The sequence below is a fragment of the Schistocerca nitens genome, chromosome 5, assembly GCF_023898315.1.
Source record: "Schistocerca nitens isolate TAMUIC-IGC-003100 chromosome 5, iqSchNite1.1, whole genome shotgun sequence".
In the NCBI taxonomy this organism is placed as follows: domain Eukaryota; kingdom Metazoa; phylum Arthropoda; class Insecta; order Orthoptera; family Acrididae; genus Schistocerca; species Schistocerca nitens.
In genome coordinates, this window is record NC_064618.1 from 254,146,035 (window position 1) to 254,171,321 (window position 25,287).

Genomic DNA, 25,287 nt, shown 5'->3' on the forward strand with positions numbered 1-25,287 from the left:
GAATTTATGTCTGTGAAAGTGCTTGCACGGCTCTATGCACAACTGACTAGTGCAAGTTACGAATGTAAATTACATGCAAGCCTTGAGTTTCGCAGTCTCCATTAGACTCGACTTGAAGTACATACTTTGCTGGCACTTCCTCGTGTTCAGTTGCTGATTATCTATTAGGCCTTCTGGTGCGCTGCCCAGTCGTACTTTCCTGACCAAAGCCTTGAACAAGCTTACAGATGAAGTTGAATAGTATCACACATAGCAGTCAAGTGTCCCATGGTAAGACAACTTCGAAACCTGTCAGCTCCTCTGGCTTTTTTCAATATTCCACCCTGTACGCATCCTTTCGTTTAATAGAGCAACTTGGATTTTGAGTGTCGACAGTAAGATTATTTGTTAGCGTGGAAGGCAGTGGCTTTTAGTTGCATGATGAGATGTTGATTGCCGACTGCCCATATCTGCGAACTTTTAGGTCTTGGTTTCCTTCCAGGAAAGCCTTATGGTGACCTAAAAGGAATCGTAAGTTAGTCTATTCAGACTATACATATCTAGCGACTTCCATCTTGCTGTTTCGCTGTCTATTGCAGTGGAAAATGGTAATGTTATGGACATGAGAGGTACATCAGCGGAGCCTCGTTTGCATGAATGCTCGGAGCACCATGTGCTCCGCAATTCTAATAGCCCTGATTTTTACGGAACTGATTTCTGTCTTCAGTTGCAGCACAGATAGTTTTTCGTAGATGGGATTCATCGTCTTGTAAAATTTTTATAAAGATGCCATGATCATCTTCGGCTGCAAATTAGTTTTTGTAGCAGTTTTTCAATTAGTGAATTGGCAAGTAAAATACTGCTACAATTTTGTGCTTCATCACATATATTTTATTTCTGAATATGGCCGAAAGTTTCAAGAGAGGATTTCACGAATAAAGAGACGAATATTGAATTTAAAATATTTTACAGTCAAAGGAGACTGTGGTATGTTCAAAAAACAGTGCTGGTCTCAAATCCGGATTCGAGTATCAGTTACCAGTGGAGAATCGTCAAGACTTCATTCTCAAAACCGGTCGTTGAGCAAACACGGAAGTACGCACGATTCAGGCCGCATCCATCCAACCTTTGTGGTCGAGACTGATGAAGTACAGTCTCTGCTCCGGTTCAAAGAAAATGAAGCTGAAAGAAATCAAAGAAACCGTGGTGCATCACAAAGACTACACCGATTAACAATCCGTGATGGAGCAAAGCAGGAGATAGGAAAATGCGTGAGGTGTGGAAGCGTGAACGATAGAAAACTAAGACTTCATGTGTCAGGAGAGCTGAGAGAGCTTTAAGAAAGGTTATGTCAAATCTGACACGTGTGATGCTTTTCTACTTAATCTGTAAGATTGTTTAGGGCTTTGGTCAGGAAAGTATGTGATAACCATCATTTAAATTGATTGTTGATGAATGTGGCGTCTGATCACGTCATACAGACGACACTTGCTGCTCACAGATGCCACTACGAAGTGTGCCCAAACGTAAACGAGACTGCAGTTCTATACAAAGAAATTTTAACAACATCGTTATAATTACAGTTCATATGCAATAGTACAACTGAACATAATTTGAAATAACGTTGATTTACCGATCCCAGCAAGTAGTGATGGAGTGGCTGACTTAAGGTGTATAAAGTTCTGTGTGGTTGACAGATCTAGTTTTCCACTCTCACTTCTACCTTCTCAGAAAAATTTTTAAGGGACTGAAGAAAAGAGAGTCACGGCATATAAATATGTCGGGGTTGTAAGGAGAATGCTCCACACGCTCCTATAGAAATTTCTGAATGAGCAGGGGGTCTTCTTGGTAATATGTGGCCTAGCGTTGTCCTGGAGAATGACTATTCTATTCGAAAGCTTGCCCATGTGATTGTTCTTGATGAGCTTAAGCAACGTATTGCGTTACTGCTCAGCATTAACTGCTGCATTCCCAGGGTGGTCAGTCGATGAGTAGAGGTCCTTCTGCATCGAAAAACAGAGTATTACTTTTCCGGCCTACGGAGCAGAGCGCTCTTTTCTTGAACGAAGGGAGTCGGGATGTCGCCACTCCTTGTTCATCCATATTGAGGCAGGGTCGAGTTGATGACGCCACGTTCCCCCCGTACCACACTCTGACCACTGAAATCCGTTCTGTCCCTCTGCTGGAGTATTGTGCATCATGCGAGATGCTGCTCTCCGTACACGTCCAAGTACGAGGAAATTGTCCCCCTTCGTAAGTGGGACTACCACCACGCCATCTCTCGCCAAACACATTCACCCAATGGGATTATATGCAACGTCGCTTCAAGATCTCCTTTTCATTTGGACACACCTTATAGGATGTAGCATGGGAGTCACATGCTGGAGACTCAGCCTGCAAACCAATTATCAACTGATAACGATGTGCACTATACTACCGTAGTACATGTTTTGTTCGTTTCAGAGTTGTCAGAAGTGCATTTAGGAAAGTACCCTGAGGTAATCACTAATGGGATCGACAAATTATTGTTTTTAAATCTCACAATTTGGCGGAAAGCTGCTTAGCTTAAAACGTATTACAGTAAGGTATTAAGTAATTTTATAAAAGATAATTAAGGTGGATTTATCCATGGAAGTAAAAACAATTAAATGGTATTTATATTTCATTCCAGCGGCTGGCGCAGCTTATCTTTTATTGATTGCAATGCTACATAAAAGTACCTACATTAGTCTGTCAAATTCTAATTTGCTACACAGAAATCCAGTTTGTAACTAATGAATTTAATTAATGAAAATTAACTCCTCTACGTAGCTAGGACAATAAAATCACCTCCAAAAAAAAAGTTTAACAAAATTTATTTCGATAAAATACCCACATACATAGCCCCAACATCAGACAAACAAATTGCATACTGAAGTAAGAAGTTATGTAGCCGTTTTGCAATGCAGCCTGAAAGTGATAGGTGAATCTAGAAAGACAGCAAGCTCCACCTGAACAGTAGTATAACATACACTAAGGTGACAATAGTTGTGGGGTAGAGATACGCACATATACAGACGGCGGTAGTACCGCGTACACAGGGTGATAAGGGACAGTGCTTTGGCGGAGCACTCATTTTACTCAGGCGATTCATGTGAAAAGGTTACAAACGTAATTATGGCTGCAGACTTTGAACGCGGAATGGTAATTGGAACTAGACGCATAGCACATCCATTTCTGAAACCGTTAGGGAATTCAATATTCCGAGGTCCACAACGTCAAGACTGTGGCGAGAACCAAATTTCAGGAGTTACCTCTCACAAAGGACGACGAAGTGGCCGACGGCCTTCACTTACCTACGTAAAGCAGCGGCGTTTCCGAAGAGTTGTCAATCCTAACAGACGAGCAACACTACGCGAAATACTCTTAAAAATGCAGAAACCATTGTGGGACGTACGACGAATGTACCTGTTAGGACAGTCTGGCGAAATTTGGCGTTAATGGGCTATGGCAGCAGACGACCGACGCGGGTGCCTTTGCTAATAGCGTGATAACGCCTGCAGCGAATCTCCTTGCTTCGTGACCAAATCGGTTGGATCCTAGACGACTGGAAAACCGTGTCCTGGTCAGATGTGTCCCGATTTCAGGTGGTAAGAGCTGATGGTAGGGTTTGAATGTGGCACAGGGCGCAGAAGCTATGGAGCTCACTTGTCTACGAGGCACTGTGCAAACTGGCTGCACAATGGTATGGACTGTTTTTCCATTAAATGGACCATGTCCTCTACTCCAGCTGAATCAATGACTGAAAATGGTTATCTTCGGCTACTTGGAGGTGATTTGCAGCCATTCATGGATGTCATGTTTCGAAACAACGACGGAATTCTTGAGGGCGACAGTGCGCTATGTCACCGGGCCACACTTGCTCTCGATTGGTTTCAAGAACATTCTGGACAGTTTGAGCGAAGGACTCTGCCTTCCAGATCACCAGACATAACTCCCATTGATCATTTATGGGATATAATCAAGATGTCAGCTCGTGCACAAACTCCTGCACCGACAACACTTTCGCAGTTATGGGCGTCTGTAGAAGCAGCATGTCTCCTATTTCTGCAGGGGACTTCCAACGATGTATACAGTTCGTGCCACGTCGGGTTGCTGCAGTACGCCGGGCAAGAGGAGGTCCGACACGGTATTAGGTGCTATTCCGTGACTTTTGTCACCTCAGTCTATGTTTCTTTGGATAACAATAGCTACTGCCGATGTGCGCAAAAATGGGACAACCTCGTAAAAAAAGAAGAACTACCTTTAGAAAAGACAAGGTTGTTAACGTCGCCAATGTACTGGACCGACAGAGTGCCAAATGAACGCAGATAATAAACTGAAATGTACACTGTTACATATTGTTAGCAGTAGACCTGTTCTTTGACGAAATGCAAAGTCTTAAGCTCTCTAATGTTGGCATGACGATGGGTAGTGTAAAATAGGCAGTTACACAATTTTTTGTTGAGGAATTGCGTTACTAGCAATTGCCTGAAAAGAACCTTCCTTGAAGCGTATTAATGCTTATTACGCTTTCAGACTGATATATTCCACAGATACAAGACCTCATTCATTCTTTTTATGGATGTTTACACGCTATAGGCAGTCGTTCTGGAACGTTGCAAAGCGGCCAATCCCACAGGCTACCGATACAGTACTGTTTCATGCCGCTCTGTCTTGCTTCATAACAGTGATTCTGCTCATACAATACGACCATCTAGTCTAACAAACGCAGGATATTAACCAACAACACACGCACCCATTGTAATATTTTTGTCTGGAATAACAGTGTAAACATGTGTCAAAAATGTATATACTGGTTAATTATAGTTAAAATGTAGCTACTCACACAGGTCTAGCGTAGACTGTAATTATCGTATGGGAGCGAAACTTGGTGGATTTGCTGATGTGTTAATGCGGAACCGATTTCCCGGGGAAAAAAATTTTTTCCAATTTTGGCACCAAAAGCAAATCTGGCGCTGTAGAGCATCTCATCGAAGTCTCCTGTGCACATATTAAACTGTGCACACGGTGGTTAGTACGAGGGTCGGTCAAAAAGTAATGCCTCCCATTTTTTTTCTACTTAAAGAAATTAAGTTAAGTGAAAAATTTGAATTTGGCGCCATTCCTCAAACCTTCTTCTGCAATCCACTGCAGTAGTAACTTTCTGTGTCAACAGGTGGCAGCACAGCAGAAGTTTGTAAGATGGCCGACATCGATGTTCGTTTGAGACAGCGTTGTGTGATTGAATTCTTGAATGCAGAAGGTGAAACGCCCATACGCATTCATGAAAGACTGAAGAAGGTGTATGGTGTTGTGACAGTGGATGTCAGCACTGTTAGACGATGGGTTCGTCGTTGTAAGGAAGCTGAAGGGCAAACACCGTTGACTGACGAAAAGCGGAGCGGCAGGCCGGTGAGTGCAGTGACTCCACACAACATTCAGCAAGTTGATGACATCATTCGTGGTGACCATCGGGTGACTGCAGATGAAGTGTGTCGCATTATTTCTCTTAGTAAAGGCAGTGTGATCACGATTATTAAACAATTGGGGTACTCAAAAGTTTGTGCACGGTGGGTTCCAAGAATGTTAACCGATCAGAATAAAGAGGCAAGGAAAACAATAGCCTCCCAACACTTGCAGCGCTTCCGTTTGGAGGGAGATGAGTTTCTGAAAAAAATTGTGACCGGGGGCGAAACATGGGTGCATTTTTTTGAACCCGAATCAAAGAGGCAGTCAATGGAGTGGCGTCACACAAGCTCGCCGAGGAAGAAAAAATTCAAAACTGTGCGATCGGCAGGGAAAGTTATGGCAACAGTTTTCTGGGATACAGAGGGTGTGATTCTGGTTGATTTTTTGGAGCAGGGATGCACAATAAATTCTGTTCAATACGTCACAACCCTCAAAAAACTTAAAGCACGTCTTCAGCGAGTTCGCCCAACAAAATCAATGGCAGATGTTCTTCTTTTGCATGACAATGCAAGACCACACACCAGTCGTCACACCTCTGACGAGATTGTCAAAATTGGATGGGAAGTTTTGCCTCATCCCCCATACAGCCCTGACCTGGCACCATCAGACTTCCATCTGTTCGGGCCACTAAAAGAAGCTCATCGTGGGATTCATTTTGAAGATGAGGAGGCCGTCAAAACATCCGTGCGTCAATGGCTTAGGAAGCAGAGCTGTGATTTTTACCGTGCTGGGATACATGCCCTTGTTCAAAGATGGACCAAAACTGTAGAGATGGGCGGAGATTACATTGAAAAATGACAAAATGATCCTCAATGTTGTGGTTTTCAACCTATGTAATTGCATTTAAATTTCCTGACAATTAAACGTAGAAAAAAAAATAGGAGGCATTACTTTTTGACTGACCCTCGTAGTAAAATTAATATTATGCTTTTCTCACTCTTTTGACTTTTCCCGCCCATTCCCCATTTCTAATCCATTACATATGGAAACATTTCTGTACGTTTTTCTTGCATTCACAGTGCCAAATTTGGACCTGTTAGGCGAGATTGGATCTAATTTTTTTCCCAGCGCAAATCAGTTCCACATTAACCCATTAGAGCAGCTATCAAGTTTCGCTCCCATGCAATAACTGCAGCCAAGACTGGATCTTAGTGAGAAGTTGTGCCTCAGTTATAGCCACACAGTCTTGCCGCAGTGGTAACACCTGTTCCCGTCAGATCACCGAAGTTATGCGCTGTCGGCCTGGACTAGCACTTGCATGGGTGTCCATCCGGTCTGCCAAGCGCTGTTGATAAGCGGAGTGCACTCAGCCCTTTTGAGGCCATCTGAGGAGCTACTTGACTGAGAAGTGGCGGCCTCGGTCTTGTAAAGACAAAAAGGCAGGTACAGCGGTGTGCTGACCACATGTCCCTCCATATCCGCATGCAGTGACGCCTGTGAGCTGCGAATGACACGGCGACCGGTCGGTAACGTTGGGCCTTCATAGCCTGTTCGGACAGAGTTTAATTTAGTTTAGTAGTTCCATCACCTGATTCTGAGCAAGGTTCCCGGAAGGTTCTCCTTCGTCACTAGACGCTATAACTGAAAGAACTGATAACATATACGTCACCAGGTCCGGATGGAATCCCAGTACGGTTTTATAAAGAGTATTCTACGGCACTGGCCCCTTACTTAGTTTGAATTTAATGCAAATCTCTTTCCAGCAAAATTCCCAAGCGAGTGGAACAAAGAGCAGGTGACTTCTGTGTATCAGAAGGGTACAGATGAAGGGCAACAGGCAGTTTCCATAATCGTAGATTTCCGAAAAACATTTGACATGATGCCCACTGCGACCATAATGAATATATGCATACGGAAAAGATTTCCAGACAAGTAAACGGCTCGAAGACTTCTTAAGTAACAGAATCCTCTACGTGTTCCTTAGAGGAAGAGGTAGCGTAAGGACTGACCCAGAGAAGTGCGATAGGGGCTATTATTTTCTATACACCTAAATAATCTGGCGGACAAGGTGAGCAGCAATCTGTGGCTATTTGCTGATGATGCTGTGGTTTTCGGAAAGGTGTCCTCGTTGAATGACTGTAGGAGAATACCAGATAAATTAGACAAAATTTCTAGTTGGTGCTCTAAATTTAGAAAAAAATGTAAGTAGGAAAAACAACCCCTTAGCGTTTGAATGCAGCATTAACAGTGTGTTCTTTGACACAGTTAAGTCGATTAAATATCTAGATGTAGCATTGCAAAGCGATATGGAATTTAATGAGCGTGTAAAGACCGTAGTAATGAAGGCGAATGGTCGACCTCGGTTCATTGGGAAAATTTCGTCTGTAAATCGGACCGCATGTAGGATGCTAGTGCGAACCATTCTTGAGTACTGTCCAAGTGTTTGGGATTTGACCCATACCGGATTGAAGGAAGTCACCAAGACAGTTCAAAAGCGGGCTGCTAGATTTGTTAGCCGGCCGGGGTGGCGGAGCGGTTCTAGGCGCTACAGTCTGGAACCGCACGACCACTACGGTCGCAGGTTCTAATCCTGCCTCGGGCGTGGATGTGTGTGATGTCCTTAGGTTAGTTAGGTTTAAGTAGTTCTAAGTTCTAGGGGACTGATGACCTTAGAAGTTAAGTCCCATAGTGCTCAGAGCCATTTGAACCATTTTTGCTAGATTTGTTCCTGGTAGGTTCGAACAACACTCGAGTATTAGAAGATGCTTCCGAAACGCAAATGGGACCCGCTGGAACGAAGGCGACGTTCTTTCTGAGGAACATTACTGGGGAAATTTAGAGAACTGACATGTGAACCTGACTGAAGATCGATTATACTGACGCTAAGGTACATTTTGAGTGCGGAGGCACATCGACCGCTATTTTTCCTTCGCTCTATTTGCGAGTGTAGCCGTACGATGGCTTGCCGAGTATATATGTTGATATAGATGTAGAAGTAGAGGAATTCCGGAACTGGAAACCACTGTGGTTAGGACTCAACTGCCTTACGCGTTAACTTACTGAGATTCGCCTGAAAATAGCAAATTTGTACAACAGCCAACACTGTCGGCATTGATAGGGACTGAAAGATGTGAAAAAATCAGTATTTAGTTTTCTTGTGTGAGAAAATGGACCCAGGTAGTTATTACATATAGCTCCTATCTCCCTGATCTCACCGATTTTTAGCGAGGTTCCCCGCGGTTATGAAGAATTAGAAAACTTCTCCCAAAATATTCCCATCAGAGAAACCCCCTTGAAAACTCAGTTCATTGGAATGTGACTAATATGTTTTCATTGCCCGGTATTTAAGGTGTCCTTTGTTCATCGACAATGATAAGTACGTTTTCTGCAATCGTCATTTAGCAGTTTAAGATTTCAAGTCCAAGATTTCACATAAATTACATTTCGCGGGCAATGATCTCGTTAGGTTAAACCTTCTTGAACTAAAATTCCTTGCTGACGGACACTATTTCGCGTACTTTGCTGTTATTCAGAGAATCTCATGGATCTTAACTTGTATACTTAAATACCAGAAGTTCGAGTTCATTGGCGCTACCTTCGTCCAATAATACTGAGCTCACCTTTCACAGGAAAAGTGTATGGAGGCTAAGTACCCTTTTAAGGAGACTAGTGAAGACAACACTGCCACCCAAAGGTCCTCTGCTCTCTTTTCGATGTTGTTTGACTATACAAAATGATTACTATAAGGCATCACTATGGGTTACCACTATATGTGGCTGTCAGACCGAATGCAAATTAACACCGCGATACTGCAAATATCAGAAAACACATTGATATGTGACAACCTTTCGACTTTGTAATCTGAAATGTATTACAATAAATGACAATTCAGGTAGCAAGTTTCAGCTTGAAAGTGTACTACGGAAATTTGTGTACCGGAGAGCGACTAGGGACTCCAATCCAGCAACTACTGTCCCTGGTAACTAATCACGAAAGATCTAAAATATGGTTTTAAACACAAATAAGAATGTGTGTAAGCTTAGAATAGCGTGGCATAAAGTTCTGTGCTGAACGGGGATTCAAAACCAGCATATATTGGGATTTCTAACTGAACACAGTAAAACACTACATATCGAAATTTTTCATCGGTAGCGAGGTGACAAACAGAAATGACAAGACGAAAAATTTGGCCTTACTTGGATTCGGACCCACCACCTATGGTCACTGTTTTCTAGCTACGAATAGACATTAAATATCGATGATGGCTACAGACGTTGAGTCTAGAATTCGTTCTCACTAGTAATTGGGAGTGGCATGTTTGAACCTGAAATGATGTGGCGAAAAGCCGTGTGCCTGGGAGTCGAAACCGACACCAATCGTTATTTATGACAACGTATGGAGAGACGTTAAAAATCGTAATCTTTTTCACCTGTACTTTGGTCGGACCAACCTTTAAGTAGGATTTGTGCTCCACAATATTACACTTGCGCATGCATCGCATTGCCTACACCGCTGACAGAGAGGACGTATCGACAAGTTCTAGTAGCGGATGAAGATCGCGCCTATCAACGAATGTTATGGAGGAGTAATAGATCTGCACCACTGCAGTAATGTCAGTTAAAAAGAGTCACGTACATAATGGCGTGTGCACCTTCTTTTGCGGTACAATGTCTGTTGCATTTAACTCATAAAGAGGCTGAACGCAGAGAGACAGATTTCTATGGACGACTACACCTCAGGCTGCGGTACGGTAGAAGCTGCAGTGAACGTCCAGTAATATATCACGAAGCTGTTGAAGGCAATGGCACGGCGAAAGCATGGAACTACTAGAAACCTTCGAGATATACGGGAAACTAAAGTATCTTTACGGCTTGATAACGAGGATGATACTAAAACTTTAGGTTTACTCTGGCTACCAGCTTCTGATCAATTTCAACTGCGAACGATGTCAAGCCAGCATGTAAAGTCTACAGCTTCACAAACGCATTGTGCTGTCTGTCACATCTTTCAGTTTTAATCTCCCTGGATTACTCAGTTCCTCTGTGTTTACATTCAAGATCTTTTTGTAACGTCTATTCAGAAATGGCTCTGAGGACTATGGGACCTAACATCTGAGTTCATCAGTCTCCTAGAACTTAGAACTACTTAATGCTAACTAACCTAAGGACATTACACACATCCATGCCCGAGGCAGGATTCGAACGTGAGACCGTAGCAGTCGCGCGGTTCCAGTTTGAAGCGCCTAGAACAGCCTGGCCACACCGGCCGGCGTAACGTCTATGGCAGCATCATTTAACATGGGACGAGCTCTTGCCTCAAGAGTTGAACTGCACGTGGCACACACTATACAGCGATATTCGTATGTTAGACACTACTCGTGTTGATCGGATAGTGATTACGGAAGTAATGGCTGTCAGTATGTGACCACACTGATTCTGCAACGCTTCCGACAAGGCCTACGATCAACTAATAAGCATGGAATCACATGCGTCAACTATTAATCTCCACTGAAAAAACTTGTGTTACCTTGTATGGAATTCACTACTACAGCACGTTGTCCTGTCGACTGAGACGTACATCGTATTGGCATGTCTGGCGTCTCCACCCGCATGGTGGAAGACGTTTGTGCGGAACAGCGTCTCCGAGATACAGGGAAATAGCTCAGATGGAACCCTGTACCTACAATGAAAGTCCGAGCTGGTATGACTTGGTGAGGAGTGTCTACCGCAGGTTTGCAAGAAAAGAGCCTGTGGTGGAAAGGACCAGTTTGACTTAAAGGAGACATCACTTCATGACCTGTATTACACACCTCTAACTACTCTGCATCCCAGCAATTGCCAGAACAAAAGGCATAAGTGCTCTGTCACACAAGCAGAGCAGCCCTAGATGGTCTGGCCGGAGTGGCCGTGCGGTTCTGGGCGCTCCAGTCTGGAACCGAGCGACCGCTACGGTCGCAGGTTCGAATCCTGCCTCGGGCATGGATGTGTGTGATGTCCTTAGGTTAGTTAGGTTTAATTAGTTCTAAGTTCTAGGGGACTGATGACCTCAGAAGTTAAGTCGCATAGTGCTCAGAGCCATTTGAACCATTTGAACCTAGATGGTCTCCTCTGTTGTTTCTCGAAGTTGTCACACTTGCAATGGACATCAGCATAATGGAGAACAAGAGAAATTGCTACATTTTCTCTCAGTCAACTGCAGGGCGCTTGGAGACCAACAAGCTAGTAGACAATTATAGCCAACTCAAACCAGTGCATCCTATCCGCTATGACATGAGACTGCTATGGGTTGGAGACAGTCTATGAAATGCTGAGCTAACTTATGAGGGGAAGCATCAACTCATACTACCACCTCATCAACACTTCAAAAAAATTATAGTGAATGATGAACATCGTCATGTTTCCCACCCTTGGTGTCAACTGCTGCTTATATCTCTCAGGAAGCAATATTGGATACCTAATGGACGAAATACAATCCAGCTTTTTCTCCATCAGTGCTTGACCTGTCAGCGATTAAAGATAATGCCCGCACAACAGTTCATAAGAGACTTGCCGCCCCATGTATACAAGCTTTGAGACCTTCCTCCGATTGTGGGTCTGATTACACAGGACCTTTCTGTGTGAAAACTGGCTCACGGGGATACAAACTGAAGGAAACGTGCTACGTTGCCCGTGTGTCTTGCACGTGCAGTCTATTTGGATGTAGCTGGTAACATGACTACTGAAGCATTCCTACTACTGAAGCGTCACGGTAGAGTAACTACCAAAACCCGTGCAGCTACAATGGGACAAACTTCGTTGGACATAGTTGGTAGCTCCGCGAGTTACAAGCTGCTGTGGGCAGCCATTATCAGCAGATGCAGGGTAAAAACCTCGAGCACGAAGAAGGCGTCGATTGGCACTTCATTCCCCTTACGTCACCACACTTTGGCGAAATGTGGGAAGCACAAGTCCTTGAAGTACCACTTGCGGCGAAGGACGGGAACAGTACGTCCAACATTCGAAGATATGACAACCCTGACTTAAAAAATTGAGGTCCCTCAACCAGATCTCGCTGCAGCCAATCTGAGCTTGCTCACAAGATGGGAACTACTGCAGCAAGGGTTGCAGATCTTTTGGCAGCATTGGTCATCTCACTACCTACACTGCATTAGCAGACCAGGTTCCTTATCAGACTGTGCAACCTAGTACATTGATCGTAGTGAGGGAAGACAACCTGCGAGCCCTATGCTGGAAGCTGGCCGTTAGTGAAGGGTACACACTGGCCACGATGTGAGGGGTTTACAAGAGATCAATCTCAAACTATGTCCTTCACCGAGAGAAGTGATACAAAAGTGAGCAGTGTCTTCGTTGATACGTCTTACATACTGGAATTAATGAAAACGTGGAAGGGAGGACCTAACTATATAACTTTCTTTTCACGCAACCTGTATATTGAACAATATACAACCACCAAATTTTCTTTAACAAAATGAACAAATTTGCAAATTTCTTTTCACCTTAGCTTGAATAAGCTTTTACAAAAGAAATCTGAAATGCCATATTGCAAAACAGCAAACAATATGACAATGTTTACAAGACGGCCAGACCTGCAGCCCGCCCGTTGTCTGGTGGAACAGTGGTGTTCACTACCACGCTGGACACAGTCTGTCTTATTAAATACCCTTCTGCAACACATGAAAACTATATAAGCAATATTGATGACAAGAGTGATTCAGTTACTCAAAACAGAGGACACAACTTTTAATTTGAAACCTGTAGGTCGAAAGGTTCGGGGTTAGGATGCACACCTATGCTTAAAGGTTAAACAGATTAGGAAACAATATGACAATGATAAGACTTACTTCAAAATAAGCAAACTTTTAATTTCAATCGGCAACCAAAGTGCGACTGGATCCCAACCCGTCCCTTCTGACAATTTTATTTTGACTAAAGCCCTGGTGACAGTTGGCTATTAATACTCTGAAAGTCAAACGGACTGTCAGTTATTAAGCTCGCTCTGATAGAACGTCTTAAAACACTACTTGTGAACACATATTACAAGAGAACTCCCTCGGCGGAACCACAAGATCCAGCTAAAATATACCAATGATGACCGGGGCGTTCAAACACAGCAACGTACAGAGTAGTAAAACAGGTTGTTCACATTATAACTAATGACTGAGAAATGCAATTTCAATCAAAGAAATGAACAGGCTAACATCTAAATCTAACCACAAGGTCTCTCTTTTGTTCAATGGTAACCTGTGCCTTAGTACAATTGTTCCGGCTATATTTACGACCAGGAGCTGATTCATTAGAACATTAATGATCGGGTACAAACCAGAAAGGAAAGGCAATATAATAGCGCGACCAATTTTCAAACGAGAACGGCCTACATTTACGACCAAAGAGCCGATCGAGCAAAACTCTAAGGGTCGGGTGTAAACCACAAAATAATAAGGAGGGCAATTAGGCAATGGCACAAATCACCATGAAGATTACTGAATGTTACTCACCTTTATCAGCAAACAGTTCCATGTATCCACGGTGAATCGCAGTCGTTACTGAGTGGCGCTGATGGATGTCAGGTAGAAGAGGGCAGCCAGGCCACGAATGTTCGTCTCAAACGAATGTTGCCAACCAACTGATGATATATCGACCTGCTGCTTACTGCCGACGCTGACCCCGGTGGAATACTCTGGTATCTTCGCTCTGCGCAGACCCTCCTTACGCAGCTCGTGTTTTGGGACACTCGGAAATAGTGACCACCTCTTGTCGCGACGCTACCGCCAATCCCCAAACTTTGTGCCTCGCTCTAGGGTGCAGGCTATCAGAAAAAAAATATATATATGGTAGCCCTCAACTACGTACCCTGCAGGAGAGCTTCTGTAAAGTTTGGAAGGTAGGAGACGAGGTACTGGCAGAAGTAAAGCTGTGAGTACCGGGCGTGAGTCGTGCTTCGGTAGCTCAGTTGGCAGAGCACTTGCCCGCGAAAGGCAAAGGTCCCGAGTTCGAGTCTCGGTCGGGCACACAGTTTTAATGTCAGGAAGTTTCATATCAGCGCACACTCCGCTGCAGAGTGAAAATCTCATTCTGGAAACATCCCCCAGGCTGTGGCTAAGCCATGTCTCCGCAATATCCTTTCTTTCAGGAGTGCTAGTTCTGCAAGGTTCGCAGGAGAGCTTCTGTAAAGTTTGGAAGGTAGGAGACGAGGTACTGGCAGAAGTAAAGCTGTGAGAACCGGGCGTGAGTCGTGCTTCGGTAGCTCAAAAAATGGCTCTGAGCACTATAGGACTTAACATCTTAGGTCATCAGTCCCCTAGAACTTAGAACTACTTAAACCTAACTAACCTAAGGACATCACACACATCCATGCCCGAGGCAGGATTCGAACCTGCGACCGTAGCAGCCCCGCGGTTCCGGACTGCAGCGCTAGAACCGCACGGCCACCGCGGCCGGCTCGGTAGCTCAGTTGGTAGAGCACTTGCCCGCGAAAGGCAAAGATCCCGAGTTCGAGTCTCGGTCGGGCACACAGTTTTAATCTGCCAGGAAGTTTCAACTCATCTACTATTCAAGTTACATGCCTGCAATTCATACCAAGGTAGATTTACACTAACAACTTTCTAAAGACATGTCGGTCGACGAAATCGGATGAACCGTTTAGATTTGAAAAATTGTTACTGGGTGTTACTTGAACAATTTACAGTCAGATACTAAACTTTAAACTAATAACGATATTGAAAATCTTATTACAGCATGAGGATCGTCGTACAAATAATAGTAATGTACATGTTACTTTTTAAGGTATCATGATACCTTTGTCTATTATTAATTTCTACAGGAACTGCGAAATGTCTGCCATTGTGGTTTCACGAATTCCTCCAAATTTGGCACTACTGGCACACAAATCTCCTTCATCAACACAAAGCACAGTCGTCGACATGGCGTCAACATGGAATTCCGAACCACATGATCGGCGTTGACCATGCGCTGGGGCTACCCCTCTTGCTCCGGCTGACGTTCGGCACCACGCGGCTGTTGACAAGCCCCGGCTTGCCAAGCGGCCCGTGTGGCCATGCCAACTCTGAACTTAGAATATTTTCAGGGCGCCACAACTCGCCCGTTATCTCACACTGACTAGCGAACCCCGTATACATATCGGCAACCAAAGACCTTCTATGTGTACAACCCATAGATACCAACTCTTCCTCATAGATATTGCAAATGGGGGCGTAAAAGGGATAGTCGATACTAGAGCTGAGCCAGTGTGGCAGACAGAAGAGTCTACTAACTCAATGGCGCCGTGGCTCATTCGCCCTTTTTTTTTATCTTTAAGGTTTTCTTTACTTTATCATGCGTGTACCTTGTCACAGACTCAGTGCGTTTCGTCATTTGTTATGTTTCGGTGTATTTTTGTTAACGTGATTGTGATGTTCGGGCATGAGTTATAATCTCTATGGCCAGAATACCTGGTTCATGGACGCAACGATATGTGTATTTCCTTGCCTTCTTTTCCATGAGTTAATAATACTTGCATTACTTGTGTAGTGTTGGAAAGAAAGTGACATTTCTTTGACGTCCAGTACGTTCTATTGTTACATTCGGCTGAGAGATTGCTGCCCTGTCTGTAGACAATTGTACCTGAGGGACAGTCGCCAGTATGCTATCCCTTCAAGGGCACATAACGGTACACTCGCTGTGGCGAGGGTGAGGATTGAGGATGGTTGTCAATTGCATCTCGGTCGGTAGGCTGTCGTAAGTTCGTCGTACGCTAAACAACAAATATGTGTATTTTGTCTTGTGAACATTAGCTTAATATTAAAAAACGATTCTAAACGCTGTCGTCATTCATTACAACTGGAGTGGATCCGAATCGTGATACAGTCCTCCTACATTCATGGTCCTCTAGTAACATTTAAGATTTACCAGAATGAGATTTTCATTCTGCAGCGGAGTGTGCGCTGATATGAAACTTCCTGGCAGATGAAAACTGTGTGCCCGACCGAGACTCGGACTCGGGACCTTTGCCTTTCGCGGGCAAGTGCTCAACCATCTGAGCTACCGAAGCACGACTCACGCACGATCTCACAGCTTTACTTCCGCCAGTATCGCGTCTCCTACCTTCCAAACTTTACAGAAGCTCTCCTGCGAAACTTGCAGAACTAGCACTCCTGAAAGAAAGGATATTGCGGAGACATGGCTTAGCCACAGCCTGGGGGATGTGTTCTGCAAGGTTCGCAGGAGAGCTTCTGTGAAGTTTGGAAGGTAGGAGACGAGATACTGGCAGAAGTAAAGCTGTGAGACCGGGAGTGAATCGTGCTTCGGTAGCTCAGATGGTAGAGCACTTGCCCGCGAAAAGCAAAGGTCCCGAGTTCGAGTGTCGGTCGGGCACACAGTTTTAATCTGCCAGGAAGTTTCATTTAAGATATACGTTCCTGTCTTCAGAAATAAAGTCGATAGTACATTTAATATTCAAGACAGTTTATAATTGTCTATGTGGACAAATATGGATGAGAATGTTATGAACAGGCTGTAATCACCCATAAGGGAATCAGAATTCTGTTTCAGGGTGAAGCAATGCTCTCTTTCGGAATGATTTCAACTTTGCATGATTATTGTCTTGGTTCGATTAACGCATCAGGCAACAATTTTTAACAAACATGAACATATTCTTTTCACTTGTGGTAACGCAGTTGAACAATGTAATATTACACTGTGGTTCCAAATTCACATTAAACACGACTTCTCTTCGTTACTTATTGAAGGAAATTCGGTGTAATTTGGGCTACGACGGGGGTGGAAGCGGGGGAGCAGGTTGAAACTTTGCTTTCTTCGATGAGACATTTTAATTTACTTATGAACCAATCGTCATGTGAAGTCACAGGACAGTAACTTCTTATTGTATTTAAACTTTAGACTTTTGAAAGTATTGGCATTCGACTGGGATTCGAATCCTGATCTCCCCTTTCTTAGTGTTTGATCCCTTTGAGACGACACAGTGTCATGGTTTCGTTGTTTTCCCAAGATTCCAAACTCATCAAGGTTTTCGTGAGAGTTGCGTTTCTGCTTTGGATACCTGGTAAAACACAAAAGTTTTCAACGTGTCATTTCCAGCTGTAGCATGTGCACAACAAACTACAGGTGAAAAATAACTATTGTTTTTAATGCCTATCTGTGCCTCGTCAACTATAACTAGTTACTGGTGAGAACGAATTCGACAGTAAACGTCTCATTGCGTGTAGATAGCAATGATGATACTTGTAGGATTCGCATTCCAATCAACACAGAATTTTTCGTCACGTTATTTCCAGTTCGGTCACACGCACATGTGTCTGCTAGTGAAATAAACGGGTATTTAACGCATATTCATGGCTACAGGACAACGAACATAGGTGCTAGGTTCGAATCCGAGTAAGGCAAATCTTCTTCGGCCTGCCGGCCGGTGTGGCCGAGCGGTTCTAGGCGCTACAGTCTGGAACCGCGCGACCGCTACGATCGCAGGTTCGAATCCTGCCTCGGACATGGATGTGTGTGAAGTCCTTAGGTTAGTTACGTTTAAGTAGTTCTAAGTTCTACGGAACTGATGACCAAAGATGTTAAGTCCCATAGTGCTCAGAGCCATTTGAACCACTTTTTTTTTCTTCGTCCTGTCATATCAATTTCAATCACCTCGCTGCCTGTGATAAATTTCGATGACCATCATTTGAATGTGTTTAGTATAACAATTCGATTACGGGTTGGTTTCAAACCATTTATAATATCTTTCGTGGTTAGTTAATACGGACAAAGTTGCAGGATTGGAGTGCCGGGTCCAGGCGCGGCAGAAACGTTTTCAAGGTGCAGCTTACTTTTGGAAATGTTATTTGTTGTAATACATTTAAGAGTAAAAGCTTTAAAGGCTGTATCATCTCTAATAACCTGCATTCTGACATTTGCAGTATCATAGTATTAATTTGCATCTGGATTGATGACTACACACAACAATTATTCTTAGGGCCTCTTCTAACCATTTTGCATAGTCAAATGACTTTACCGAAAAGAGGGCAGACGACCTGCAAGACAGTTACATTTTGCGGGTTGCAGACAAATCAGTCGAAATGCAATTCAGGCTGTTCGGATGCTTTTGAGCACCACAGTACGCACAGAAAATACTTACACTTAAGGATTGAGTGAAGCAATCGCTGTTACTTCGAACTACACTATCTTCTAGCAAAGCAATTCCATAAGACGGCACACTCGTGTAACTTGTGCTAGAGGTATCACTTCGTGTATTTCAAAAGTTCAGATTTTTTACTCATATCTCTGTGAGTATTTTAAGACTTAGTGTTTGTGACGTTATCTACGGGAATTTTTGTTTGTTATTGTATAATCTATGACCAGCAAAAGATATTGTTCCTTTTTCATGTCAAATATCGACCTACGCACACCATTAATTAAGAAATCATTATTTATTCCCCTGCCGTTTCTGCATTAAATATGAAGCTTTTTGATAAACTTGCCATTTCTTAATAGATCTTATAAAAATCTTACGCACTGGATATCCTATTGAAAAATGCACATTTGTTTCCTTAGCTACGGCCCATAAATAGCTGTTAATATTGAGTTATTGACAAATAGAATGGAATATAATATCTGGTGCTATGCGCAGGCTGTAACTCCAGTAGAGGGGATACTCATATTCTCTAGGAACCATCTAGGATTTGCCGTTGGTACGAAGTTTAGTTCCGGTCGTCGCGTTGCAGAGAATTCAAAATTAAGCTGAACTTTCTGGCTACCCCTGCCATCGTTATTCGCATCTGTCACGAGCTGTGGGGAGGGGACGGGAGGGAAAACTCCACATGGAAATCCGGATGGCACATCTGCGTCCCTATGCGTCGTTCATCTTACTCATTGCCAGTTTTCGGTGAGTGCACACACCCCTGCAGCTGTTACTGGAATTCGTTCGTAAAAACACGGAAATCTGACATGTAATGCTCTTGAGAACGTTATTAACAATTTATTTATTTATCACATGGCATACACTGTGAGTTTTTGAGTCACAAAACGTAGCTACACATGGACAAATATTGCTAAACTACCACATGTCAACTTCTGAACACGGCTTTCTAGCATAATACAACACAAATTACAGCAGTTATAAGCAAATGTATTGAATATGTTATTAATAATGTATCCAGCTAAAACGCTGCAACAATTTTTGTCGATCTTTAGTATTACTAATCCATATCTCTTCTGTTAGTTCGCGGCTGCGTGGGATCAGATGAGCGGTCTAGGGCGTTGCAGTCATGGACTATGCGGCTGGTCCCGGCGGAGGTTCGAGTCCTTCCTCGTGCATGGGTGTGTGTGTTTGTCCTTAGCGTACGTTAGATTAAGTAGTGTGTAAGCTTAGGTTTTTTTTTTTTTTTTTTTTTTTTTTTTTTTTTTTTTTTTTTTTTTAGTTCGCGTGCTCAGTGCTGCTGTGACGGCAACCGATCCTTGTGAGATATAAAACTGATGACAAAATATGACAGCAGTCATTTTCCTTCATTATAGTACAATGCTGAACACATACACTTGTTACTACTGAGTGCTACTACAGACATGAGGGGAACTTCCTTCGGATAAATATTTCTGTGGTTCGAGAGATTTATAAATAATATTAATTCAGTACCCAGACCAGAATATCATTTGTTGAAATAAGTGATAACGGACTAGAAAATCAGCGCAAATCACTATTTGGTGGTTAGGTGGTTGACCTTGACAGGACACACGTAAAATTCTATGTACGAGAGGCGTTGAATAAGTAATGCAAATTTTTTTTTTCTGAAAGCAGGTTGGTTGCATTCAGGATTCCAATACACCATATTATTTCCCATCCTTCTGGCTACAAAACCCTATTTTTCAATGTAATCTCCTTGCTATGTGACGGCCTTACGTTACCTTAGTGAGACGGCCCGCAAGGTACCACTCTATTGGTCGACGTGGGACCCCCTATCATCCACGTTCTGCTTCCCGCGGGTTGCATCTTTCATTGGTCCAAAGAGATGGAGGTCGGAAGGTGTTAGATCCGAGCTGTTGGGTGCATGAGGGAGATCAGTCCAATCGAGTTGTGTAAGTTCCCCTTGGACGGACAGACTTGTGTGAGGCCTTGCGTTGTCATGGAGAAAGAGAAGTTTTTCGTACATCCATATTTAAACTGGATGATGGTAGGGCATCAGCTGGTATAATTTTTATTAAAAGTGAAACCCCTCCTAGGATTTCATATTTATCTGGCTGCTAGTTTCGACGTTGCGTCAACGACATCTTCAGGCCCGTACACTTTGATGATATCAACTGTGTGTGGCGGGGTAATAGACGTTCGCGATGAGACCAATACGTGCTCCACATGGATACTCCAAATGGATTACTTCCAGTACTCAGCCTCACACAATTGATATCATATGAAGATAACGTTGACGCAACAGCGAACTAGTGGCCAAATAAATATGAAATCTTAAGTACAGCTGGAGGAGTTTGATTTTTAATAAACAAAAGAAGTTCGTTTGTGTTTCTGTGACGATGAAATGGTTCAAATGGCTCTGAGCACTACGAGACTCAACAAGTGAGGTCATCAGTCTCCTAGAACTTAGAACCACTTTAACCCAACTAACCTAAGGACAACACCCACATCCATGCTCGAGGCAGGATTTGAACCTGCGACCGTAGCAATCGCGCGGATCCGGACTAAAGGGCCTAGAGTCGCTGGGCCACCGCTGCCCGCTGTGACGATGAACACGCTGAAATACACTACTTGCCATTAAAATTGCTACACCACGAAGATGACGTGCTACAGACGCGAAATTAAACCGACAGGAAGAAGATGCTGTGATATGCAAATGATTAGCTTTTTAGAGCATTCACACAAAGTTGGCGCCGGTGGCGACACCTACAACGTGCTGACATGAGAAAAGTTTCCAACCGATTTCTCATACACTAACAGCAGTTGACTGGCGTTGCCGGGTGAAACGTTGTTGTGATGCCTCGTGTAAGGAGGAAAAATGCGTACCATCACGTTTCCGACTTTGATAAAGATCGGATTGTAGCCTATCGCGATTGCGGTTTATGGTATTGCGACATTGCTGCTTGCGTTGGTCGAAATCCAATGACTGTTAGCAGAATATGGAATCGGTGGGTTCAGGAGGGTAATACGGAACGCCGTGCTGGATCCCAACGGCCTCGTATCACTAGCAGTCGAGATGACAGGCATCGTATCCGCATGGGAGCGCCTGTGATGGTGTACTCAACGACGAACCTGGGTTCATTAATGGCAAAATGTCATTTTTTCGGATGAATCCAGGTTCTGTTTACAGCATCATGATGGTCGCATCCGTGTTTGGCGACATCGCGGTGAAGCGTCTATTCGTCATCGCCATACTGCCGTATCACCCGGTATGATGGTAATGGGTGCCATTGGTTACACGTCTCGGTCACCTCTTGTTCGCATTGACGGCTCTTCGAACGGTGGACATAACATTTAAGATGTGCTACGACCCATGGGTCTACCCTTCATTCAATCCCTGCGAAACCCTACATTTCAGCAGGATAATGCACGACCACATGTTGCAGGTCCTGTACGGGCCTTTCTGGATACAGAAAATGTTCGACTGCTGCCGTGGCTAGCACATTCACCAGATCTCTCACCAATTGAAACCGTCTGGTCAATGGTGGCCGAGCAACAGGCACGTCACAATACACCAGTCACTACTCTTGATGAACTGTGGTATCCTGTTGAATCTGCATGGGCAGCTGTAACTGTACACGCCATCCAAGCTCTGTTTGACTATATGCCCAGGCGTACCAAGGCCATTATTACGGCCAGAGATGGTTGTTCTGGGTACTGATTTCTCAGGATCTATGCATACAAACTGCGTGAATATGTAATCACATGTCAGTTCTAGTATAATATATTCGTCCAGTGAATACCAGATTATCATCTGCATTTCTTCTTGGTGTAGCAATTTTAATGGCCAGTTGTGTAATTTCTTCAGTTTCCTGGGGGGGTAGCACAATTCACTTCAGAGGTGGTAGTTACACCACGAGTGCGGACATTAAACAGAATAACCCCTTCAGTCTCAGAAGCCGTTTCCATGACTTTAACGGCTGAGGGTGGATGTTTCAACTTTTTCTATCTAGGACTGCCGTTTCGCTCTATGGATTGCCGTTTTGTTTCCAATTTGAAGTGATGAACGCAAAATTGACACGACCAACGTCGTAAGACGCAAGCAGTTCCACACAGGTGGCACTTCGTTGCTGTTCTGTTAGGCAGCGAGGAACCTAGCGGTCACACATCTTTTGAGTACCCTAACTGGTCCATGAGTTTGTCAGCAGTACCAACAGAGACGTCTAGTTATGCAGCAACGTGTTTCATAGTGGTCCATCGATCACCTCTAATGACAGAGTCAGCACGTACCAACATTACGGGAATCACAGCTGAGTGCGGCCGGCCGGCAGGCGTAAGATCGGACACGTTTGCGCGACCTTGTTGTGATGATGACAGACGCCTTCCCCAACGGCTCACCATGCTTACGTTCAGTGCCAGGAGTCTGTAAATATTCTGCGATGTTCTGGTTTTCCGCCAAAAGAAACTCAATGACATCTGTCTGCTTAGAACACACACCGGTTACAGGCGGCATTTTGAAAGCTACGTACAGCGCCGCCATCTATGGGACCTTCATAAAACTATAGGGTCTGCAGCGGGAATATTCCACGGTGTCTCACCTAAAATTCCGCATTTTTTTCAGCCGGAACTGCCCGAGGCAAAAAGTGTGTTGCATCACCTATTAAACGCCCCATGTGTATTATATTAAAGGATGTGCTCTCATTTGTAAGTGTGCTATTATGGATACCCTTACTAATTATCGATATTAGCAGCTCTTCGTGAGCGCCTCTGATATCGGTGTTGTTCTAGAAGGTTCTGAATGCTACAGCCACACACCAATGATCGAAGAATCTCAGGAAGACTGTGCGGGTTTTTGAGACTATGGAGTGAATCAGTCGGTGGCTAGGAGCTAAGGCTGGCGGTCGCGTTGCAGCCCAGAAGCGCGGACGAAAATTTGAGTTTGAAGAACTGTGAGCCTGAAAGTGGTAAATATAAGAAACTGAATCATGAATGAGATTTTCACTCTGCAGCGGAGTGTGCGCTGATATGAAACTTCCTGGCAGATTAAAACTGTCTGCCGGACCGAGACTCGAACTCGGGACCTTTGACTTTCGCGGGCAAGTGCTCTACCAACTTTTTTTTTTTTTTTTTTTTTTTTAAATTTCATTTTGTTCAGTTTTGGTCGTTGCATCTGCTTGGGGCGGACGTCGTAAGACATCCGTTTAGGTTCGTTGTTGATCGATTAACTCAGAGGGTAGCTAACCCTCTGACCGAACACTGTGAGATACAGTGCCGGCTACCAACTGAGCTACCCAAGCAGTGAGGGCGGAGCGTGAGTCGTGCTTGGGTAGCTCAGCTGGTAGAGCACTTTCCCGCGAAAGACAAAGGTCCCGAGTTCGAGTTTCGGTCCGGCACACAGTTTTAATCTGCCAGGAAGTTTCAAACTGAATCATGTTTGTGATTGAAACTCCGTAGGAAGTTATTTTATGAAGCAAAAGTATGTAGAACCGTGAAGTTCGAGCAATTTGAAGATTGCAGAATGTTACATGAATGGCAGCCATTAGTTGCAAATAGTAAACTAATTTCTTAGGTGACCGTAACAAAATTTAAATATCAGTATTAGTCTTGAGCTATTTCAGGTGAAGTAGTTAAATACATGTATTTGTACCATGAAGCAGCTGAAAGACACTGACTGATGTGACAAGGAACTATAAACTTGTTACTACTTGACATGTAACCTGTGGTTAATTGGAGTGAAATTTATCACTTTAGTACATTCATCAAAAATAGTTCCGTTTGGATACAGAATACAATCTACAGGTAGTTTAGGCATACACTTTGGTTTAGTAACCATCCACATTCTGATGTAGCGAACCTCCTTCAGTCGTGTGATTGCCGTAAACTTGAGTAAATACTTTAATTACTCAGAGAAATAGATAAGAAGGGTGGCGGTTTAAATCATATAGCAACACTCTATATTTGCTCTTTGCAGCAAAGAAGCGTTTATAGCAACTGGAAAAAGAGTAGGTAATTTCTGTTTTCAAAAGGGGCAGTCAGAGAGATATGCATAATTTGGGCGTATATTGCTGCCCTATTTCTGTTGCAGAACGTTAGAACAAATTTATGCACGTGTATTATTACCTTTATTGAAACTGCAAAACTCCTCTGCTGGCCTCAGTATGAATTACACAGCTACATCGTAAAACTCAGCTCCTTCACTTCGTCCGTGAGATCCAGACATAAGTAAAACAAAGATCCGACACAACTGACTGATCACCTATGAAAGGACCAGGCGCTAAAAATTCACCCCTTCCATCAACATAAAAAATAAAATTTGGATGCAGAAAAGGAACGTACAATTCCATAACGTGCTGAACAATTAAGTAACTTCAACTGTGTCTGAAGTTCCAACCAGGAAAGTGCCGTTTGGACTATGCACTGCTTCGCAAAAAAGGAAAACGATTTGTGTAATTCTAAACAGATATATACATTCACCAATTGTTGTTGTCTATCAAGACATGAAGGAATTAAGGATATTAGCTACCAGTGGACATTTATTTATATCAGTGGGGCAAGTTCAAAATTTTTGCTGGGATTCGAAGTAGGGTCCCCTTTTTCCTGGGTAGATGTGCTGACCATTAGGTCATCCGGATACAGTGACCACCACAATCGTACATACTACCCTAGCAGGCCTCTCGTCAGACCCAAATTCTCAACTTATACCACACACTACTGATGTAGTGCCCCTGTCATTAGCCTCATTACTCGTGCCATCTCCCCGAT

General features: G+C 43.6%; 1 non-coding gene across 1 annotated transcript; it reads left to right on the plus strand.

The window, feature by feature from the left end:
• The first annotated feature begins 14,844 nt into the window (after positions 1-14,844).
• On the plus strand, positions 14,845-14,919 carry Trnas-cga (transfer RNA serine (anticodon CGA)). Its single transcript has one exon. It is a non-coding gene; the product is annotated as a tRNA-Ser (tRNA).
• Positions 14,920-25,287: the final 10,368 nt, after the last annotated feature.